Source organism: Solanum dulcamara, chromosome 9 (genome assembly GCF_947179165.1).
Source record: "Solanum dulcamara chromosome 9, daSolDulc1.2, whole genome shotgun sequence".
Lineage (NCBI taxonomy): Eukaryota > Viridiplantae > Streptophyta > Magnoliopsida > Solanales > Solanaceae > Solanum > Solanum dulcamara.
Window position 1 is genome coordinate 75559097 of NC_077245.1, and position 16589 is coordinate 75575685.

Sequence of the window (16589 nt, forward strand, 5' to 3'; positions counted from 1 at the left end):
GATAAAAAATTAAATTTGCTTTGAACTATGAAAAATGAAATAGATTTATCTATTTTCACCGTTACTAAAATAGATTAAATTTAATTTGTTCTTATTTTAAATAAAGGGTAAAATAGATTTTGTGTGTTCCTACTTACTATTTTTTAATTTTTTTTTTCTTTGCCGTTATCTCTATCATTAATCATCATTTCTTCCAGGGTCAAAGGATGATATATAAATTAAAGTTTTCCCATTAATTAATGGACATACATTCATCTAGACACAATAAAACATTTTTTAGTATATTCCACGTAGTAAATTTTAAACTCCGGAGAGGTAGAATAATTTGTCCAAAAAAAAAGTATGAATAAATTTGTTCATTAATGTGTCCATATGATATTATTCATCTTGCCCCCATTAAAATTTACAATTCTTCTACACAGTCATATGGTTTTTAATTTCTCTCTATTTATTGCATTACTTTAGTTTCAAAGTATCACATTGACCCCTTAAGCTTTATCATTGTTCACTTGGGGTCATTACACGTCACTATCCCACATATGAATTAAAAGTTTTACACATTACATATTGGTTGGTAAATGTTCTTATTTGGAGCGTCAATCCGGAATGGATCTCTCGCAATGATCCAAATTTAATCGTAACTTTAATATGGGGTTCGAACTTCAGATAAAAATTTCAAAACACATAAACTATAGTGATCCCAATTTTCAGAAAAAAAATGCAGATTGACATTTTCAAATCGACTTTTTAAATAATATACATGCAAAAAAATGATATCCAGAGATTTATTTTTTTTTTGGCGAAATCGTAATCTTAAAGAAACAAGCAACAAAACAATTTATTTATTTTTTAATATAAAAAATAGCATCCTCAAAAATTTATCGTTTTTACTGATCAAGACCTATTGACTTCCAATTTGAGGTCAGTTAAAAAAATTGACCTCTTGACCTATCTATCTATATCTATTCTATATTATTATAAAAGTATCAATACAAATATTGATTGATTAAAATATCCACTAAAAGTTAATTTACTTATTTGTCATTTAAGTTAAAATTTTCTCAATCTAAACAATTGCTAATGAGTATAAACGTAATTTTATACTAGGACTAGACAAAATATATTTCTATTAAGACTAAGTTTATCGTAGGATACATATTATCCTAATAATACTAGGAGTTTAACATTAAATTTATTTCAAGTAAACTATGAGTAGGAAATTCCTACACATTTAATAATATTGATCAACCAAAATATCTATTAAATATTGAACGACTTTTATATCCTTAAGGAGTAAATATTTAATAGTTATATCTTTAATTAACTTCAAAGTTCTACATATTTGCATAATAATTAAATAAAAATTATTTTAAAAAAAATAGTAAATGACAATTTTGTCTATACTAGAAAAATAGTAAATAATAATTTTATCTATTATAGAGTCTTTCAATAAAGGCAATGTTCAATCAACAATTCATTAAGATGCAACATTCCATCATTAACCTTTTTTCCTAAAATTTCAAAGTTCTACATATTTGCATAATAATTAAATAACAATAATTTTAAAAAAATAGTAAATGACAATTTTTTCAATAGTAGAAAAATAGTAAATGATAATTTTATCTATTATAGAGTCTTTCAATAAAGGCAATGTTCAATCAACAATTCAATGAGATACAACCTTCCGTCATTAACTTTTTTTTTCTAAATTCAAGATGATTCGAGACCAAATTCCTGGATCCCAGATCAGATCGGGGTTGGATCTCAATTTGAGTATCGGATCCCGAGTCAAAATTTGAGGTAAGATTTTGGGGTGTTAGGGTTGGGTCTTGAGTTAGGTGTCAAGGTGGGATTTCGTGTCGGATGTCAGAGTCGGATTTCAGATCGAGAATCGAGGTCGGATCCCAGGTCAAGTATCGGAGTGAGTCCTTAATTGATCATTGGGGTCGAGTGTCGGGATTAGATCCTGATTTGAAAGTCAAATCTCGTGGTCGGTCCTGAATCCTAATTCGAAAGTCGGGTCTCAAATCAAAAGTTGGAGTCGAGTCCTATGTCGGAAGTCAGGATCGGGTTGTAACATCCTCTAAAAACGTTGTATACGATGTTTTAATTCTCGCCTAAAAATGATACAGCCTCTGTATTTTGAGCATAACTTTTTATAGGGTTGTCCAAATTGGGTGATTCAACTTTCTGAGTAACTACAAGATCCTTACCTACAACTTTTATGAAGACCATATTTTAAGTTTCGGAGGTTAAGTAGGTCAAATAAATTAATTGTTGTAAGACAGAATGCTGTGACGGAAAGGAGTATTTATAGAAGAAAAATCATATCTTACTGTAGGATTATCCAAATTGGTTAATTCTCGAACGAAATAAAACTAGAATTCTATATCTATAATTCTTATGAAGACACCAAATTCTAATAAGGAATTTATCCTATTCAAACGCAGCTCCAAAAAAGGGTATTCTGTCAAAGATAACTCATTTCACCTACCATGGAAAGATCTAGATACATTTGACATCACTCATGACATAAATTGTCCTCCATTTAACATCATCCATGACATCAATATATTCCATTAAATTTTCAGATTTTTTTTATAATTATTTTATTTATTGTTAGGTCCCTCTTTCCCACCTATAAATATCCACCTTATTTCCTCATTTTATTCATCAAGCTTTCTCAAAGCAAATCTTCTCTCTATACACTTCTTTACACATTCTCAAATATAGTTTTAGTTCTTAGTAGTGAAGAAATACTATTCCGGTGATTCATATACTCCGGGTAGTACACAAAACGTTCCGCCGAGGAGAGAAGCTAGGACTCAAGAGTGTTCATTAAGTCTTTCGGTACCGACTAAAACTTCGGATTCCAGGTATGTAAGGCTTCAATGAGAGTATTCCTTCCACTCTCATGCCTAAATTATTTTGATTATATGATAAATTATATTTATTTTCTTTAAGCTCTACTCTAAGTTATGTGTGTATTTATCCATGGGTTCTTCCACCCATGTAGTTCAAAAAACTCTTTCAATTAAATATCTTAATTTCAAGTAATATTTTCTTATGTTAATTCTTATTTTTACTTAATAGTATGAATCATGGTTAAACTAATGATTATTGCTCTATTTTGATGCAACATAATTTCATATGTATGAATTGATGATTTACAAGTAAACCCTTTAATTATCTATTTAAAGGTTCTTGAAATTCATGGTGGGTTGTTTAAAGCATGATTTTTAATTAATGGATTTCAAAGTATTTATGTATATTTATTTACATACATATTTGCAAGTTGAAGTGATTTGAACCACCTAGTTTTACTATGTTTTTAATAAAGTTTGACTTGAAAGCTTTGACTCCAAATAAATGTTTATGAAAGCAATATCTATAATAAAAAAGGGAGTCTTATGAAATGAAAGAATGATGAAATGATATGAATGATGAATTCTTTATGCAATAAGGACAATTCTTGCATATTTGAATTATCAAATGTTTTAATGAGCTATTCTACCGAATATGATATTTTGAATTCTCAAGCTATATGTTATGACTATTTTAAAGTATTAAACTATTCCGTGGGATTGACTTAGCACCGAATGAGTCATTGAGGTGGGATTCGGTAAGGGAATCCTAGTAGCAACCCCTTGTCTCATTAACTATGTGCCAACATAGGAGCCCTTGTAGGCTTAGGTTAATGGATTCATAAATAGCCTTAAAGTTAAAGTTAAAGAAATGAATGAAGTTGACGGAGTTCTACCCGGCAAGTAGTCTCCCCGGCCAACGTAGGGGGTTATGTTGGATTCCATGTAATAGCTCGCATGGTCTTAAATGTCGATTATGGTTAATTTCCCACAAAATGAATGTTTTAAAGTATATCTATTTGATTTATTATGCATACATTAAATTATGTTCCATATTACATAAATGTTTTAATGTTTTCTCAATGTTCATGCATCCTTACATACTTAGTACATTCAAAGTACTAACACATACTCTTTGCCTACATGATATCACCATGTAGGGACCAGTGCTCCTCCTCGTTCTCCTCCACGTGGCTAATTGATATTCCATTGAAGACTACTTTTGGTGAGTTCCCATGTTCCGGGAACAATACTCCTTTATCTTTCTAGCTTATGATATGTTTAGATATTTTACAATGGCATTTCTTCTATTATGATTGAGGGTGAGCTAGAGACTTGTCTTAGCCCCGTTAAATCTAATAGTAGAGGTATTGTTGGACATATATAAGTTGAAGATTTACTATTATGATTTCCGCTTGTTTATTTATCATCGTTACCTATGAAAGGCTAAAAGAATGTTAAGAGGCTTGATTGAGGTACTTTCGGGTTCCTCATTCGCCATGTCACGTCTAGGCCCTAGGCTTGGGTTGTGACACGGGTCCTAGGTCAGATTCGGGGTCAGATCTCGATTTGCAAGTCAGATGAGGTCTAATATTAGAGTTGGATCTCGATTCGAAAGTCGTACCGAATCAAGAATTGAAAGTCATGGTCAGTCTCGTGTCGGATGTTAGGGTCGGGCGAGAGCAGATCCCGATTCAAAAGTTGGGTGCATGGTCAAATCTTAGGTCGGAAGTCGGGTCCCAATCTGATATTCGAATCGAGTCCTAGGTCCTGAGTTAGTGTCGAAAGTGCGGTCCCGAATCAGTGTCAGATGTTAGGTGTCGAGGTTGAATGTCGGGATCGATTTTTGAGTCGGGTCTAGAGTCGAATATCGAGATTGAATCTCGAGTCAAAAGTCGAGTCTCGAGTCGAGTCCTGGAACAAGTGTTGGATTGAGAAATGGGTTGGATGTCGAGGTCGGATGTTGAGGTCGAGTCCCGAGTCGAATGTCAGGATGGAAATCTAAATTAATCATCAAAATTCTTTTTTGTATGATAATTGATAGGGAATAATGTACAAACGACATTCATAAACACTAATAGATAACAAAAGAGTTAAGAAAACAAAAGTAGTTACAAAGAGAAAGTTACTTCGTAAAAAACAAATTTAAGTATGGGAACAAAAAAATGTGTTTTGTTGTGCATCACCAATTCACCATTGTTGACTTACCTATTTCTTATAATATATCAAGTTAAAAATAAAATATCATCATGGATTATGGTGTAATAGTGGAATTATTTCATTTTTAATCAAAAGTCTCGGATTTGAGTCTTAGGTATAAAGTAAATTTTGAGCGATACCTCCAAATGAATCCTGCACTGCGCAATCAAGATTTAATCGGTGCTCCAATATGCACTCCGAACACCAAATAAGAAAAAAAAAGTTTAAAATAAAATAAAATAAATGATTTCCCATTGACAAGAAAATTAGTGTCACTTTTAGAATGTCATCATTTTCCAAAATTTTCCTATCTTCCGACATATCAACTAGTTTATCAATATGGTTGATCCATAACTTGAAGACGATGAAAGCACCACCAAGGACATTGTTCACTAGTCAGAAGCTATGTCATGCTACACAGTCTGATCGAAAAAAAATATTTCAAAGTTAACGGATGATCCATCCTTTCACGTGAATCTACCTATAACGTATATGTATAATACAAGTATTATACTATCTATATATTTTATAAATTAAATGGTTGAATGGTTCAGACTCTTAATTGTTTCATCATGAAATAGTTCATTGAGTAACACCATTTAATTTATTATGTTCACTGTTAGATTACGTGTTTGTGTTTACTTTGTATTGCTTTCATTTTCGTCGTTTTAATGCTTATGAAGTACAAAAAAGACTACCTAAAAAGAGAAAGAAAATAAAAATAAAAAAAGACTATGAACACGTGACTAGTGAGGAAATTGAATTTAGATGGTGAAAAATGAGTTTAATTGATGTGTTACAAGTAAATAAAATGTACTTTCTCTAATAATTTAAATATTTAGATAATTCATTAGATAATGAACTATTGGTTCTAAGCCATCTTTGACGATTAATCAATAATTCGAAGGCTGAGCACCAGAGACCAGCAGAATCCTTACAGTCAGTTCAGATAAAAGACTTTCATTTTCAATCTCCTATTTATTTATTTTTATTGAATTTTGGATTTTTGAAAGATCGTGAATTTCAATATAATATTAGAATAAATAGAAATTCATCTTAAATACATTTACATTTACTCTTGGAAGTTCAAGTAGAGGTCTGTTTACTTGTGTTTCTCATATGAATCTTTTGATTCTAACTATTTGGGATCTCATTTTCATACTAACGCAAGATATATTTATTGGGGTCGGAACTTAGCCGACAAGGAATTTTGCTTCTTTAGGACCGTTATAGTTACGACCGTCATTCACATGGGCTTCAGCCGCCGGCTCCTCTATCGTCATGTCACCAATTTCCTTGACCTTTCGGTACTGGACAGGCATCAACCTTTTTCAAATAAGTTAATTCATTTGGGACTCCTCCAATAAGTTTATTGAATTGGACGTTGTATCAATGGAATCTCATCATCCATACATTGCTGAAATAACAGATGCCAAGAAGAACAAAAGTCCTTGAACACGTAATGGATCTTGAAATACTATTTCTATATCTCAAAAGTTATGTCACGCTACATAGTCTAATTGAAAAAAAATATTTCGAAATTAATGGGTACATATACACCCTATCCTTTTACGTGGATCCACCTATAACGTTTACGTATATATTTTATAAATTAGATGGTTGAATGGTTCAGACTCTTAATTATTTCATCATTAAATAGTTCATCGGGTAACACCCTTTAATTTATTATGTCCACTGTTAGATTACGTGTTTGAGTTTACTTTGTATTGCTTTCATTTTTGTCGTTTTCATGTTTATGAGGTATAAAAACAGACAATTTACCTAAAAAGAGAAGAAAAAAAAAAGATTATGGACACGTGACTCGTGAGGAATTCAATTTAGATGGTGCAGAATGAGTTTAATTGATTTGTTACAAGTAAATAAAATGTATTTTCTAATAATTTAAATATTTAGATGAAAGATCATGAATTCAATATAATATTAAAATAAATAGAGGTCTCATTTACCTTTATCCTTAAAGCCTCAAGTTGAGGTCTGTTTACTTAAATTTTTTCATAAATTTTTTCATATGAATCTTTTGTCTTCGGTTATTAGGAATTTCATTTCCATACCACCGCAAGATATGTTTATTAGGGTCGAAACTTAATCGACGAGGACTTTCGTTTCCTTAGGATTGTTATAGTTACGGTCGTCGTTCAGCCGGACTTCGATCGCTAGCTCCCCTGTTATCAGGTCACCAACTTCCTTGACCTTTCGGCATTGGGCAGGCGTCAGCCCTTTTTCAAACAAGTCAATTCATTTGGGACCCCTCCAATAAGTTTATTGAAATTGACTTTGTATCAATGGAGCCTCACCATCCATACATTTCCAAAATAACGAATGCCAAGAAGAACAAAAGTTCTTTGACATGTAATGGATCTTGAAGTACTATTTTTATATCTCCCTGAACAAATTCACCTATATTAGGATTACTCGTAAATGTTTGATCAAATTTAATAGATCTGTATGCTTTCATCGCGACTTAAAACTTGCTACAATTTAAATACTTTTCTTAAGATTGAATATATTTTAAATAAGAATGCTAGGGGCAAACTGTGTTATTTCTGAAATTAATCCAAAGGCCCAGTTTGCAAATCGGTAAACTACCGCAGGTCCAAGACAATATAATTGGGCCTAAGCCTCACGTCTCCATCCACGTCCCATTTTTAGTTTCTTCTTTACTTTCCCACACCACTTTATAAGAGAAAATGTTCAAATACACCCCCTAATTCCTTGGATTTGACCAAGCCACTTGAAAGTATATTTAGATTTTATTTAAGCATTTTGATTTGTTCAAAGGTATGCCGGGGGTGATAAAGAAAAGTGGGATGTTATATTTTCACTTCACTTCAGTCATTAATTTTGCTTTTGACATTTCGCTTTAAATTATTGCAGATGGTATACATAAATCAACATGATGATTTAGGGATAACTTTGAATTTTTTATTTATCTACAAAGTCTGTATAACTCACTCCAATTACTAGTTCTGCCTTCGACATCTTACTTCAAATTATTGCAGATGATATACATAAATCAACCTGATATTTAAAAATAACTTTAAATCTTTTATTTGTCGACAAAGTTTGCATCTCTTCAAGTCAGAATCAAGATGGACAATCAATAGAGGGACAAATATCGGACGAAAATGGTATGAAACTTTCATGGACCAAAAGGTAAGCATAGGCAAAAATATGAATAATCAGAAATTTTTGGGTAAATTTGAACATTTTCAAAAATTATGCAAGCAACTTGACGAGATGGACAATGCACTACTACAATATACATTAGGTATTAGACGATATAATACATAAACATATATTTTAACTTGATCTCAACTAATATTTATATTTTTTAAATTTAGATGTGTATAAATAAATACTTAAATCTTATATATATAAGAGAATCCTCAGAAGCTGATGTGGCACATTCTTATATCAGTATTCTTATTTTGTCTTTTCTTTAAATTTATTATTCTTTTTTACAAATTAAAAATACATTTTATGCATGGAGCTAAAAAAAGTTGTGTCGTTTACTAAAGAAGAAAAGAAAAGTCGCATCTTCCATTCCTAATCGCACCCGGTCTCTTCCTGTTCTTTTTTACTGTCAAGATATTCAGGGTTATCATTGTTGGAGTCTAAGTAAAAAAATATGTTTGACGACTTTACTGAATTACATGGCAAATTCAAGGTAATACTCCTATCCTAAACGACGTCAATGGGTCTTAATTCCATTTTTAATTCTCCAACTTTAATTTATAGAATTAATCCACCATCTTTGTCATCTTGGTTGATTTTTACTGAATATCTGGCAATTGGATACAATTTTTCTTTATTGTTGTTTCTCTCTTCCGTTTCTTTCAGTCAGGCCAACAACAAATAATTTTAAAATTACAGATCAATGTACTTCTTATAACACTAATATAGCCAACTTCAATATATATGACTTTGAAATGACAGCTACTGTTCAATTTTCAATTCCTAGCGCTCTAGATTAACCCACTGTGGCATATATTTTGTTTTTGTAAATCAAAACATTAGTGGTGTTATTTTATTATTTTTTTATTTGTTTTTCGAGTAAAACAATTTTTATTTAAAGAAGACAAAAATACAAATATCTTTAGAATTTAAATTTGGTATTGTTTTGATGTTCTACATAGGCTGAACCAGTGAACAAGTGACAACCAACATTCACGAGAATCATAGAGCTATGCAGCAAATTTTTACATTAAGAAGAACAAACAAGTTCTTATTGAAGTCTATTTCTAATATTTCTTCTTTTTTGCTTTCTTTAGTTTTATATCTCTCTATAATTGAGTATTTTTAATTCGTAAAACCATAACCAAAATCTCCAACCTAAGACTATAGGAGAAAAAGGATTAGAAAAAGTACATATGGTATAAAGAAAGAGAAAGAGGAAGAGGAAGAGGAAGAAAGCTATGATGACTCTATTTTCATGATGGTTCTATTCTCACTTTCCTTCCTAAAATAAGAGAAGTCATCTTATGAAATAACTTAACTTAAAAGACAATTTCCCCGTTGCGAGGTGAGGGACCAAAAGGTCTTGCGATGAACTCAATCCCGGCTTTACAACATGGCTTGCAATTTTCTCCTTTTCCTTTATCCATTTGTCTTGGCGATTTTGTGTAACAAAATGTCATTCTTTTTTTTTGTTGAGATGATTTTTCTAAGCCATTAGAAACTAAATTACTAAATCTGATAAATTTCAGAACTTTTTCTTTAATTTTCTTGTGGTATGATCTTTGTATATATCTATTTTGTTGAGTTTGACGAATTATATTTATGACGGAGACTGATTTAATTTTTTTTTATGGGCGAGTTATATTTAATAAACTATATGACTTCACTATTTAAGAAATCACATCTCTTTTCACTGTAACTAGCAATTACTTACATCAGCTTTCGATTGATATGAGGCCTATTAAAGGTATAAAAAGGGATAATGTTTATTATCAAATATTTTAAGTCCAGACTCTTTGAGTCGAGGATCTATTGAAAATCACATTTCTATGTATGAGGTACGGGTAAGAACATTGTACACTCTATCCTCTGTAAATTTCACTTTGTGGGATTTTATGGGTATGTTGTTATTAAGTCCAGACATGAATATTAGAAAGCAATATTCCTCATTAAAGATTGCACCAAACATAGGTAAGTTTCGGTCAGTAAAATGTCAACGGAACACATTTTTTTAATTTTGAAATAGTGAACGTCCTCCTCTTATCCTATGTATACTTGCGTTGTTGTTTATACCATTTTTGGACTATCAATTTTTTCCATTGTTCATTTGTATTGATTTTCTTTGTCTAGGAGGTTATAAGATACACATTGGTCAATGTTATTTATTAGACCATTGAATTGTTATATGAAGCATCAAGTATATGCTTAATGAGTATTCACGTGAGTTTTGGCTACTGAAATTCTTGTGGATACGTATAATAAGAAATTCCTTTAAGAATCTTCAAGGACATCGCTTGAGGATAATTTCAAGCGAAAAAAGATCACAAGAAGCAATAAAAATTTTACATGGCTTCAAGTATATTTTGTCGGGTGACTGGAGTTAAGTTTCTTTAAGCCCAAGAAATAGATTAGTACACAATAAGTTGTTTAACAAACAACCAGGAACACGTCTTTCATGAAAAAGAAGAGAAGAAAACACCCCGTTCACTCTATTGCAGAATTTCAATAATTTAATGACCTTTCTAAACATATGCTCATGACTTGATTACCAATCTCAAAAGAAAATATTTGCAAAATTTTACCGAAAATCAGTGATGTTTCAATGAGAAGTGTTGTTTATGCTTTGAGTTCTGTTTTTTTTCCTTTTATCTCTCTTATATGTGGAGTTCACAAATTGTGCTTATGGTGTCGAAAGAAGAGAAGATGACTCGGTATATTATTTGCTACTCATCTTTCCACCATTAGCTTCAAAAACTCCTTTTGGATTGGTTATTTAATGTTATTTGCAGTTGTGTTCTTCAATCAAGATATCAAATTGTTCTTAATCGAATGTCGAACTACCAAAAATGAGATCCCAACCACCTATATCAAAAGATATTTTAAGTGAGTTATTTTTTTTGTGCAATTAATCACGATACATTTTCTCTTTTACTTCTCATTTTGATAATTTCACGAATGACCAAGGATATAGATTTTGAAATCAAATTTAACACCTAAAGCTTCATGATTCCACTTTGCAACAAATGTCTCTTCGGAAGTAAATTTGTGGATAACTATAACCATATATTTTATGCACTGAAGGTCATTTCAGTGTTTTGTCTCTCTTCTTGAATTTGTTTGGTATAAGCTACCAAATGCCACCAAATATCAAGAAACTTCAATTATGTTGGATGAGATAGAAAGTGAACATCCAAGGCAAACAGATCTGAAAGACTAACCCCATGTATGTCATTTTAAATAAATGACTTGAAAGCCACATCAGGTCCTTTAAAAAGAGACAGTTGTACACATTTCTTTTGTTTAGTTTAAATTTTTACAAACATTGTACTCTGGTGCAAAGAAAAAACATAAGATAGAATGATGTAGTTTATGGATTGTTTTGGACTCTTTGAGCCAATAGTTTCAAATTTGGCGACTTTTTATTTTATTTATACTGTCTCTTCGTACTGACAATAATATTTTCATTGTTTTATTAAAAAGAAAGTACAAAGCCTTTCGATTCCTAATATTGGTTTGTGTCTATGCAAAAATTCATGAATCTCTTCTATCTTTCTTAAGCATTTGATTCTCTTCACTTACTTACTTTTATTATTTATACATTAGAGAGGTAGAAAGAAAAGGAAGATTTGACACTACCCAAAAAATATGGAACATGTAATAAAGTAAGAATTTTTACTTTCATTATTCTTGCTATTTGGATATTGGAAAAATCATTCGTGAATTTAAAGAGTAATTCATCACTACGCAAAGCACAAATAAATTACCTAATTTATATAAAAGTAAACAAATAAATATATGCCGTCATACGTGAACAAAGTTCAAAATGAACAAGTCTTATATTGTTATGAATTAACTAACTTGACAATTTTATAAAGAAAGAAGAACAAGAGAATATGTATATAGAAAGTATTAATAGAGAGAGTAGTAATATAGAGAGAGTAATAGTAATTCTTTCTTTTATGTGTTTTTGTGTATTTTACATTGAAGTTTAAGGCTATATTTATAGCCATATTTACAAGTGGAGGAAAATATTAATGGGCATTTTACCCACTTAAAAAGTAAATGGACTATCCACCATTTTAAGTGGACAACCATTTTACTTGGTTGATATTACTTGGTTGATAATATATATAACCATTATTTCTAAAAAAAAAACGTTTAGCGCGGACAAGTAAAAGGTGTGAGAGACGCGCTCTGGAGTGAGAGTGGGAAAGAGCAGCTTACTTGTTGTGTAGTACAATTATTTTTGTGCATACGTTTTGCTGTAATGAGTGTCGGTGCTTCTAGCAAAAAGTGCTAAATACTTAAATTTATCAACAAAATCCAATTTTATTTTTATTTTTTATTTTCCATCCAAATTCGATATTTGTATTGAAATTCAATTAAATCTAAATTCGTGCTAAAAAATTCTTCACTAAAGATAAAACGCTTTTTAATAAAAACGACTCCATACTCAGACATATTTCAATTTTCATACATAATACTTTGGAGATCTTGTAAAGATTGTGTTAGATGATTGTAGTCTTTCACTCCTTTGGTTCATTTTAATAAACTTAAAATTTAAGTACTAAACTTTTAAGAATTTTGAAACGAACTCCAAAAAAAACATTTAGTAGACTTTAAAATATTTTTTTTATATTGAAAATAAAAGAAAAAGAAAAGGGGCTTATAGTTTCTAGGAGTGTGTATTGGTTAGTTGGAAGTTTCTATTGGTTAGTTCGATTCGATTACAAATATTATTGGTTTTGTTTATTGATTTTCAATTTCTAAATACGCTAAACCGATAACCAAATCATTAAGATATTTATTATCGATTTTTGATTTATCAATTTTTGGTCTTTAATTGTTTGATTTTTTATTTAACCAATAAGAAAATACTTTTAAAACAAATATCCGATTCATGGAGCAGCCTTCGTAGCAACCTGCAAACTCTTGTCACTGAACACTAAACCTAAAGCAGCAAAGCCTAAAGGGTAAATACTAAATATTAAATAGTATAATATAGTGATTAACTGATTATATATTTATTTAATACTTTTTGTTTGATATTTGTGATGAGTAAAAAATTAAAAATTAAATTAGTAAATTATGATAGTGTTAATGGATTATCGATTTACCTAATAATTCAATATTAAAACATCAATATCGAATCGATAACTTGATATATTTTTATAAGACCATTAAATATCCGTTAGCCCAATAACTCAATAACCCAATAACAATAAATCAATAACATTTTTTCAATTCGATTTATCGATCGATTTAATTTTTACACCTATAAATTTATAATACGTTTGATTATGAATATTTTATTTTAGCCTATTTAATTTAGAATTATTTTATCTATCTCTCAAATTGAATAAATTAATTAAGAAATTATAATTTCACTATAATTTAATTTGCATATTAAACGGCCTCTCAGTGACGAAGGCGACAACCTCATCTCTCTGTTTCTTGGATCTACTAGTACGTTTTATGGTTTTCTCTTTTAATTCGTTTAAAGAAGAATATCTTTTTTTATATATAATTTTTTAATTTTAATTTTATATATGATGTATTTAAAATTATAAAATTAAATAATATTTTAGTTCATCTTATGTATTTTTAATTTAATATCATAAATTTTTATTTTTATTTTACTTTTTAAAATTTTATTTCAAAATAAAACAAGACAATCATATTGAAACGGAAGAAGTATTAACCTTATATAGTTATATAACGTGTAACGTGAATTGCCAGCACTTTAGAATGTGATCGGTAAATAATGCTCAACAGAATATATTTATTATTGCAAGTAGCAAAAACTATAATAATAATAATGCCAAGCATTAGTTTGGTTGCTAGTTAAAAAGTAATAATACCAACAAAAAATATGATTTGATTCCTTCATTGCTTTCTAATGAGGTCATATTTAATTGGGTATAAGACAAGAATTTAGTTAAATGATCTCGATGAGTTAGATGGATACTTAAATAATTTTCTTTTGCTCATTTTCTCTCATTTCTAGAGCTATCAAATGGGCTTGGTCCGTGAGGTACGCTTAATTCAATCCTTGAATTAAGTAGGTTGAACTAAATTTTTTCAGTTTATTTAGGAATAAGATTTTTTAGTCCAGTTTTATTTGGCCCGCTGGCCTCATGAACTCAACCAGCAAGTCTCAAAGGCCGGTCGGTGGGTCATAAATTTTGAAAATATTTATTATTTATATTTTAAGTAGTGTTATATTTTGTCAAATCTTCAGAAACTAGACAATTGAAGTTATTATAACTATGAATCTTTGACCTCTTTTACTTTTGTGTTTATACTTAATTTCTCGTTTCTCCTTTCTTTTCTAATTTATGAAAAAAATGATCATGTCATGTATGTTGTTATGATGAATCTTATTATTGTTGACTGTTATATCTTGCATGTACTTATGTTTTGTAAGTATTCCACTAAAGTGTGTGAAATTCATGGACATATAAATTTTTGACGTATTGATGTTATGTTGATCAATATTCGATAATCTTTCTAATAGGCCAATATTGTCTATCTTTGATTGAAAGGCGAACTCGTTCCAACCCGCAGCCCGCTTAGCGCTGGATTGTGCTGCTATTTTATAGGCCCTCTAGTTAAAAGGATCAGCCCGTCCCAACCCATTTAACTCTCTAACCATTTAGAATTGGATTGGATTGGATTGGGTCAGCCCATTTTGACAGTTCTTCTCATTTCTATGTTGTTTTCTTATACTTTTAAATATTCACTTCAATAAGATTTTTTTTCTCTCTCAATCAAGCATGATTTTCAAATGGTATAAGTTTCCCGATCTGATTTTTATACGCACAATGGACGTTTGAATACACATTTTAAACTTAAGGATATAAAAAATTGAAATTTAAACTATGACATCTAAATTACAGACACAATTTCATAAATATAGATATCGCTATAATCACCAAACCACAAGAAAATTACAGTAAAATTTCGATAAAGTAATAATCTCGCTAAATAAATATTTTTCTTCAATCCCAATTTGGGCCAGTTATATTAAAGTAATATTCTCGCTAAATGCATTAGATAATAATTAAAAATAAAGTATTAAAGGCCCCCCCAAAATATAAAGTAATAATTACTAGAATACATCAATAATTTATATATATTTAATCAGTCAATAATACTAGACCAATAACTATTTCTTTTTAAAATATGATTCTATAGTTGATTGTTTTTTCTTCTTACCAAAACCAAAATTAATCTCATCCTTAACTTTTTGAAGAGCGAACACAATTTCCGGAATATTTTGTTTGTGTTGTATCAAATAGTCTGACAATGTAATCATTGCTTGAAATATCTCCTTTGACGATACATGTGAGACAATGCTACTATCAACTTGTTTAGAATCATTCTCATCATCATTATTCATTTATCGATAAACTAATAATTTCGATAAATAAATTTTTTTTCCGATCCAAGCATATGTATTTATAGAGATTTTACGGTATATCAAATTGGTCACTATTATTGTTTTTTCTTTCTTATTTTCTTTTCCCTCTTCTTCTAAAATGAACTTAAATTGGAATAACAAAAAAGTGACCTTTATACTCGAGCTTTAAACACAATTTAAACTTAGACATAATGAGAGAATTTAGATCAAAAAGTTGAATGTGGAACTTGATATACTGATTTAAAATATTGAATTGAATCTAAGAAACACAAAATATTAAAGTTACGAAATAAAAGAATTGAACTTAAGAAAAAAATGTCATGACGTTTTGGACTGAAAAATTAAACTTAACGACTCAATATATTACAAAACTAAACTTTACAATATATGTCTTGAAATATGAGAAAGCGAAAATGATTTACGCAAATTTTATTTTTATTTGCGTGGGGTGGTCAAAAACAAATTAATAATATGGCCTAATATAATTTCACAACTAAGATCATATGAAAATGATGGTATGTACACAAAATTATTCATAATTTTTTAAAATAGATAAAAAAAAATTCTATCGACACTTGATTCAAAATAATTATCTAGTGCCATTTTCACAATAAACTATTTACAGAGCCCAATCTCATAGTGCATACTATTAAATATGATGTTCGCAAACGCAAAAAGAATATTATCTTAAAAGTCATTATTGGGTGTCAATAAACTATAACAACTTCAATATAGTTTTACAAGTGAAAGTAACGAGAATGATCTAAGTATATCTTATCTTTATTTGGGTGAGATTGTCAAAAACAAAACAACAATATACCAATACAATTCTACAAGTAAATCATCAAAAGTAAGCTGAAAAAATTATCCATATCTTTCTGAAATAAGTAAATTTCTTTTAATAG